Consider the following 8836-nt stretch of genomic DNA (forward strand, 5'->3'; position numbering starts at 1 on the left):
CCAAGGTCCCGGGCTCAGTGCAGAGAGCCAGCTTTGTATACTAAGTAGAACTGGCCAGTCCTGTGCACATGGACAGATGCCATTATGCCATTAAACCCAGTACTGTCTGTTCTGACTGGCAGCTGTTCTCTAGGGGGTCTTTCCTAGCCTTGCTGTCTGAGATCCTTTTAGCTGGAGCCAGTGGGGAGCTGAGCCCAGGGCGTTCTGCACACAAAGCGTGCGCTCGACTGATAACCTACAACCCCCTTCTAAACCCCTAACAGCTGCAAGATCAGCAACACATGCTCGTCTGAGCTGCTCAGAACCACTAACTGGGATCTTCCAAACGAGAGCTGTTTGCTCATCCCCACATTTTTTCAGTCTTTACCCAAACTGTCTCTGGGACTTCCCTGTATTTCTAATAGCCTGGTAGGTGGCTGTGAGGTGTCCGGCTTTGGGGGTTGGGGGGTGCGCACGTTTGGATAATCAGCAAACGCTAGAATGAATGGGAAACCTGAAAAGGACTTACAGACATTTTTAAGCAGATGAGACGATCACCCTCTTCAAGTTACAATCCCCGCTCAGCCCAAAAGGGTCACGGCAGCGCTTGAAGTACAAGCGAGTCGACGATTTGTGCTTCCCTTTGCTGATTTTTATTTTGCATCTACCTTAAAATATCTATGTGCCGCTGCTCCGAGGAAAGCCTCACAAAATGACTTAACAACAATAAAAACTGTAAGTACATTTTGAAAAACAGTATTATTAAAATCACAATTAAAACAAAATTCGCAAAAATAAAAACAGATTCAAAACTCCGATAACCTCCATCGTTTTTCAACAAGCAGACATCAGCTAAGATGGTAGCGGCTATGTTACACTACACCCCCCCCCAAAAAAACACCCCACAAATCTGTGCCAGCAGCAATGTACAGCAGTAAGCAAAGACACAGAGCTCAGCACAAAGAAGGTCTTCACACCATTCTTCCCACCCTTTCCTGGACTCCTGAAGATCCCTTAAAGATTTCGCCCAGATTTTGGCTGAATAGGGACCTGATACAGTCATGAACAAGTGGAAAAGGGAAGGAATTTGCTCTACTATAGCTAACAAAATGATGGGTGTTAGGGAGAGAGGGTCTTGTCGAAACTGACTTGGGAAGGAGGCGAGGTTCCACCAACACAAATTTTCCATAAATTTGGTGCTGCTAACACAGCTGTTTGACTGCACCTCCGTAGGCGCACTCCATTGTCTCTTGAGACAGACGGATGCCAACACGGAGAGCCACACCTCTGGCGCTGCTGTAGACTTGAGCATGGCTTTGGTGGGGCGCTGCTCGTTTTTGCCCACCCTGAGCACTTGGGCTGTGAACCTTACATGGGCAAGTCTGCATCTATAGCGTGTTGTATAACACCCATTCTGAATGATATTATGCAAAGCAGGAATTAACTGGAAGTAGGGAGGGGAAAACAGCCATCGAAGGCAGGGGAGTGGTGATTCATTCATGCTCTCGCTGAGTGCCAAAGCCAGTGGAAAATACCAGATCTGCCACACCCAAGGTCTGCATAGAGACCACTAGGCCACTTCATATGCACAAGGACAGGGCAAGCGAAAGCGTTTAAGTGCCTGGAACAAAAAAATCCAAATGGAAACCCTTCCCACTAACTGACCATGGGGTAGAAACCACGGCAGAGTTCTCCACCCCAAGCCCCACTGGAGTGAACGGCTGTGCTCTTGCCCAGCCGTGGTTTACTTCTATGGAGCTTGCAAGAAATTTTCCCTGCGGTTTATTTTCCCACTGAAACCTGCCTCCCAGCCTGCCCTGATTTTGAAACCTCATTTTGCCTATTGTGGGCCTACTACCTCTGCAACCGAAGGCCAGTCAGTTGCAGGAGCTGGCCTGTGCATCTGTGAATGCTCAGTTAATCCTGGCGTCTCTGCAATGGCCCGTCTCTGCCATGGCCATTGAAAGATTCTCCACAGTCATCGAGCACTACGTGGATCACGCCTCTACAGCTCTCCTCCACTAGCTTCCTTCTTTGTTGCACCAATGCCTGATTTCCCCTCTCTGATTGGCCTGACCAATTTGGGGATTTCAGCAATAAGAAAGACACATAAACTGGGCAGTGGTATATTAAAAGCACCGACTGTCAGCCTACCGGATCAACTTTCAAAGACGATCTGAAGTTCTATGCAGGGGTCCCTTTGTCCACCTTCAGGCTGCAACACACAGAGAAGCCCAGGTTCGAAATATGAAGCACCCGTGTCAAAAAGCAGTCTACACACACACACAGCCCATCTAATAGACTGCAGAGAAAGGTCATGGCCGGAGGAGAGGGTGAGAGGAAGAAATGCAGACAAATGCGGGCAAATGATCTTGGTACCCTGACTTATATCTTATTAATGGTGCCAGTCGCTGTGGTATCTCAAGGTAACACCCAAGCTTCCAGAGCAAATAGCTTATCTTGCAAACCCCTCCCAGGCATCAAGGAGACGAGGGGATACGTCGGAGAGGTTAGGAGCAGGGCAAAGGGAAGGGGAATTATTGGGAGGAAAGGCATATTCTCAAGTCCATTTTTTTTTTGTAATATTCAATACTATATAAGGCAGGGGTCAGCAACCTTTTTCAGCTGTGTGCTGGTCCACCATCCCTCAGACCATGTGGGGGGGGGCGGACTATATTTTTTTGGGGGGGAGAACGAATTCCTATGCCCCACCAATAACCCAGAGATGCATTTTAAATAAAAGGACACATTCTGCTCATGTAAAAACAGGCTGATTCCCGGACCATCTGTGGTCCGGATTGAGAAGGCGATTGGGCTGCATCCGGCCCCCAGGCCTTAGGTTGCCTACCCCTGATATAAGGCATTTAGGGTGGCATCAAACAGATGACAGAATTGCCGTCCCAACTTTGGTTCCACATGGTGTTTGGAATTAAACATCATCATCAACAACAACAGCGCCACAACACACACACAAACTGTTCACCGTGTGCAACACACCCGTTCATGGTGATTCCCCAACAGCCGCAGCCTGGGTTCTCGAGGTATATGCTTGTTTCGACACTTTGATGTTAGGAAGCAGGGCGGGATGTGAAAATTCTGTTCCCAAGAGCAGAAACAATTTGGTGTGGCAAACGCGAGCCCTTTGCCAGCTTCCCTCCTTGTACACACATGTGGGGCTCTCACAAATCCAAACCGCAGGCTGCAGGGGCCGGACTTGCATCCTTCATTATGACAATGGGGTAGGTACCCTTCTATGGGGGCTGTCCAGCCATTAAAATAATTTGTAGGTGAATATTTATTTGTCTTTTAAAACCAATTGATTCAGTAAATTCAAATCAATTTGTATTTTAATAAAATCATCCTTTGGGGATTTTGAAGGAAATGTGACATAATTTACAGTGTAATCAACGAGACAAAAACCAAATATTTTCTTTTCATCCCCCTATTACATTAGTACACCAGAATCAAAACCTCAAAAACATTATTCTAAAATGCTTTTAATCAGTTTAAAATTGTGAACGATGTCATTATAAATATAATTGCTGTAATTCCTCCCCACTTCGAACCTATATATAGTAATTTTTCAACTCTTTGTACAGTTTGCAATGCATTTATTTGTCCAAGCTGTAATGTAAAACTTGAAAAATAAAAACTGTGGGGTTTTTTTGGGTGGGGGTGGAATTGCCAAGAATCATTTGCCCCACCAATTAAAATTTGCCCTCACCAATGTAAATTGTCCTCCACCAGTTAATTGACGAAAGCTCACGCTGACGGGGAAGCTACCAATTAACCTGAGCAAAGCTTGCAGCCCTGCCTTGCATTCATTGGCTAGCAATTGTTCCTCTAGCCTGAAACTTTGAGGAGATGCCGCTTTAGAATTTATACGGGTGTCGCGTTCGCCACAGCATTGCACTGGAGTTTAACACTATATAAAATGCAAAAAGAAGAACTGTGCATAGTGCCTTCTGGGTATGTGCACTTGAAAATAAATGAATGAATCAATAAGTAAGTAATTGTTGGCAATAGTAAGAATAATAGTGCTACACTTTACTTGTTAACCATGGGAAGCATCAGGGCAGACAGCACAAACACAATTGGAGAAGTTCTTCTTCAACAACAGAGAAAAGGAATGGGCAACCAGAGGGCAAACACTTATTCCTCCCCCCCTTTCCTCCTTTTATAAAGTGCTGTGCCTTGAGAGAGGAAGGGCACCTCCTGTGTTGATGCCTGCCTCCTTACCTTCTTGCAAAAGAGAAGGCCCTTCCCATATTGTCCATTAATAATCCCCCCATGATCGGAAAACTCAAGAGACATTAAACACATTCAGCTCAGAAGACAAGGATTCGGACGGTCACAATGTTGTGTTATTCGATTAGCGGTGGTGATGGGAGGAGGGCCAATAAATTGGAAAAGGGACCGCATGGCAGGCATCCCCACTGCTAAAATCCACTTCCTCGCTTCAGCCTCCATCATGCTCAAGTACATCATGCTCACATCCTGACATGCTCACAAGTTTCCACAAGGGCTTATGGATTTCACCTATTCCCTTTTCCCTCTTTTAGGAGATTTCCTCCATATCCAGACATTTGAAACAAACCTGGCTGTAGCTTCTACTTCTGAAACCGAGGCTAGACTCCCTAGGAGTGCGAATTAGGGGCAAGAGGTAAACATTTGCAGAAGTGACCTGAGCAGGAATCACCCCCAAGACGCTTCAGGCCAGAGCGCATGTGACGCAGTAAGAACCATGAATGGATGTCCCAACATCGTTTTAAAGCTGAAAATTTAAAACGTACTTGTATATATATATTTGCCTAGGGATGCTAGCCCAGAGGGAAAGGGTTAAACAGCCCTCCCCTCCAGTACAGCTTCTCTACCCCAAAGTGAGTTTGTGCAAAGGGAGGCTATAGCAGCTTTTATATAAATAAGAGAGAGAGGTAATGAAATAATCTTAAACAGAACAAATGTAGTATTTCAATGAGGCAAGTGGTGGGTGGCAGAAAGATCTGATATACATTTGTCTCCCAATGGGGCACACTTTCCCCTATGCAAGCCTGATGGAAGTCATTTTGCTCAAGCTTGCATTTCCCCCTCCAGGCACCAAATGTCTTTGGCCACCCTTAATAGTGAAAAGTTGGGGGATCCTCAATATGTGACTCACTGCAGACCAAAACGAAAGGGAGAAAAGCATCAATATAAATTCGCCATTCTGTCTGTCCATGGACACACCAGCAGTGCCACAAGTCTACTATCAATAAGCATGTCTGGGCTTCAAGAATGGAAAATATGAAAGGGAGTGGCCCTGAAATTTGCAAAGGACCATCCGTCCCGGCAGAAGCAATTTCACGCGGAAAATGGAGAAGTAAATCTACGAGGAAAGAATGAATCATTCTCCCTATGGGTGTGAGCCAGGCAGAGTGTGTGACTGGTGCCATTTTGAGGGTACCACTGACGAGGAAGTGCCCCCACCCAAAACTGATGCCTCATCATGTTCCAATTGTCCTTATATAACTTAGCTGTGGGCGGTTATACAACCTCAAAGGAGACTCAACAGAGGGGGAAGCCACTCAACATTCCCAGCCAAAGTTATGTCTCTCTCTTTCTTTTGTCTTTGTTTGCCAGATTCACCAAGGAGGTTGGATTGTTTACCTCCACCCTGCTGCTTGTGTGGGGACGTGTTACCACGTCTCTTTATGGCCCGGACACATTTCAACTCGAATGAAGTTTTCTCAACATACCACAATTCCCCACATCTCATGCACATACGCACGGGAAAGGAGCTTATCGCTGAGACAAGCACCATGCACGCCTGGGAACTAGCATGCTCCAGGAGAAGGTCTGTCTTCTCAAACGGTGTCTGGAACATCCTCATCAACCCCCACTGTATTTTGCCACGGCGGGTTAAGGGAAAATTGTACCGTATTAATCATATTAATGCAGATTTCCGCCCAGGCAGAATCTTCCTGCAGGACTAGCATTCTCCTGCATGCCTGCTCTGGACAGGCACTTCAGACTTACAAAAGCCAGAGCACACTTGGAAGTGGTCAGAAAGGCCTGTTGTACAAATGGGGCAGGTGCCTTCGTTCTATACCAGCTGTACTTGCAATTGACACTGTTGGGGTTAAGCAAATTCACGTACGCACCTAGCAAAGGAAAGTAGCAGCACTTGCTAAAGTCATTCTTCCTGAAGGGGCTTCTGTTAGGATCTAAAGAGCAAGAATGCAGTTTAACCAACTTTCATCTTTCTTTCTTTTTTTCTTTCTCTCTCTCTGTCTCCCTAGTGAAACACTTCAAGGGGATTTCGGGTGTGTCTGGCACCATTCTCAACTACGCCAGTCCACGGTCAAAGGAAGACCCCATGACTGTGATAAACTCCTGCCTGCACCAGCAGCAAGTCCTAAACGTGGCCCCCAGTGGAAGAATTCCCCCCGTACCTTCCCCCAGCTGCCTTCTGAATCACATTTTTTAAAGAAAGTGAATGAGATTTATGACGCAAATCCCCTTCGTTATGAAACCAAACACCATCCAAGAACATTTTGCCGCCGTGGGGAGCAATTTCTAGACGACACACAACACATGCTTAAATACTTTTTTTAAAAAAAAATGTAGCTGAAGAGCCAGATTGCAAGATGCAGAGAAAACCGCAAAAAAGTTAGCGCTTACCTAGCAATCTGAATGTTCCTGGTAAGAAGGTCCCAGCTGCTGTATAATTCCTCCTTGAAAGAGAGAGAGAAAAAGGGCAAGAAGATAAGAAAGAGGGAGAGAGGGAGGGAGAGAGAGAGAAGGAGAGAGAGAGAGAGTATCCAGCTGCCAAGAGTCTGAGCTGGGAACTTACCACTGAAAGTCACTGACTTTTAGTCAAAGAAGGGAAATCCTTTTTAAAACCTTAGCCCCTCCCAGGCCAGTAATTGTGAGGGCAGACAGATGAGACAGGACGTAGGAGGGGCCTCTTTACTGTAATGTGTGTGTGGAATAGGAATAACACCCTTTCATGTCTGCAAACTGGCAGCCAACATTCCTGCTCCATGGTATTTGGGGCTGAGGCCGTCGGTATTTAGGGAGTCAAAATGATTCTGGGTTACAAGGGGAGGGGGAATCAAGGTTATTCTAGGACACATGGAGAGTTGCCGGTCTCAAGGGTGGACTGCTGGAACGTAGCATATGCTGCTCAGAGCTGGATTCTCATCCCAAAACGACTGGGTGCCGACTATTGTTTTCTCTTTTCCACTGTGTTTCGTTTTTGACCTGGGACTGAATGCAATTTTGCATATCCTGTCTTTTAGGCCTGGTTCTCAATCTGGGCCTGGCCTGCACTACTGGCTGACCATTGCGAGGTTCACATGCCTCGAACGGTTCTCTGTTCAAAAAATGGTCTGCATGTACAAAATTCGATGTGAGAGGAAACAGTTCACTTCTAGCCTAACCTCCTCCCTGACATGTTAGTTCTCCATGTGCAAGGACTGTGTGTGTCAATACAAAAATAATTCTGCCATCTGGGCAATCTAAAGGGAATAAAGATTAGCTACTGGTTTGCCATTTCTGTGAGAACCAGGTCTCAGCCACTTCTGGGACTAATGAACCCTACATATGATTGGTGCACCCTGAGAAATGTATGTTTAATTTGCCTTTCTTGCTTGTCCTGAGGAACTCTGCGAGTAGATTGTCAATAAGTTAAGTTTTCCAGTTTGACTTTACTTGTTCCGATTGTTTTCTAATGACGGTTAAAGACATTTTCCAGCCCATACTGAATTCCTACCAGAGCCTCAGTATTGTGTAGATAAGGAAGGCTGGAGGTAACCAAGACATGTTTCCCCTGGTGTGGTCCAGTGTAGCTAGACTAATTTGCTCTCCAGGACTCGGCAGCTGCAATATGAACAAAACCAGTTCATATTTCGTGGAATTTACTGCTTTTCTGGGTCATCAAGATGCAAAGTTAGGTTTGGCGCTAATTATGGGTGCAGCCCCACCTCTGAGTCATTTCAAAGAAGCTTGTGCAGAACCAGTTCTTACTGGATTATGTGCACCCTTGGTTGTACGTATTTTGGCTGTTCAGAGAGTCGATCCAAAGAGCCGCCTTTGGTTGAAGCCATCTGGCATGCACTTTTTGGGTTGGGTACAGGCAAGAGGATGTAGAGCTGAAACAAGTAAGATCTGTTCAGGTTCATGAGTCAGATACGGATCTTTGTGAACAATCTTTTCTGCCTTTGACTCTGGGAGCTCTGTTGTGTTACTTCAGAATCAGTTTGGAGGGGCCACAGCTCGGAAGTAGCACCCCTAGTTTCATTCCAAGACATCAGTTGCAAGTCTGAGAAAATATGTGAAGACCTGGGGTCAAAAGTGATAGATCTGATGGTGATAGATCTGAGTTAGGCACAACCCACACTGCTGTTCCCGTGTGGTCGCTACCAAATGAAACCATCACAAATTGATAGTTTTTGACAAAGTTGTGAGTCTTGCAGTCCAGTATTCCTAGTGTCAGGAATTTCAAAGGTTTCTCAGGGTCTGGCAAGCTGTGATCGTGACACATTCACAGCGCCTCTTCCCGTACTTCAAGGGTCATCGCCAAGAACCTTCTGATCTCCACCCAGAGCACCAACTCAGTTGCAAAAGGGAAGGAAGTTTAAAACGAAAATGAGAAAATAATATTCCAGTCAATTCTCAGCTCCACAGCCTTCTCTTACAGTGTTGAGAAGCAAGATCCATGCCACAAGACGTGCTCGACTCCAGCATTGTGACCCTCTACCAGAAGAAAGGTTACTAACATATAACAACCACTATGGAATCTCCCTGCTGAGTACTGTGGGGAAAGCCTTAACCCATGTAGTTCTCAACAGATTACATTCACTCGCTGAAAGGTCAA

General features: G+C 45.9%; 1 long non-coding RNA gene across 4 annotated transcripts; it reads left to right on the forward strand.

Moving 5' to 3' along the window:
• The first annotated feature begins 2997 nt into the window (after positions 1-2997).
• LOC308576459 lies at positions 2998-7512 on the forward strand. 4 transcript variants are annotated; one of them, XR_014003240.1, is made up of 4 exons: positions 2998-3218; positions 4542-4768; positions 5599-5812; positions 6258-7512. It is a non-coding gene; the product is annotated as an uncharacterized lncRNA (long non-coding RNA). The 4 variants fall into 4 exon arrangements; XR_014003241.1 differs by having other exon boundaries at positions 3008-3218; positions 4542-4714; XR_014003242.1 differs by having other exon boundaries at positions 3021-3218; positions 4542-4635.
• Positions 7513-8836: the final 1324 nt, after the last annotated feature.

The sequence above is a fragment of the Podarcis bocagei genome (assembly GCF_964188305.1).
Source record: "Podarcis bocagei genome assembly, chromosome: 17".
NCBI lineage: Eukaryota > Metazoa > Chordata > Lepidosauria > Squamata > Lacertidae > Podarcis > Podarcis bocagei.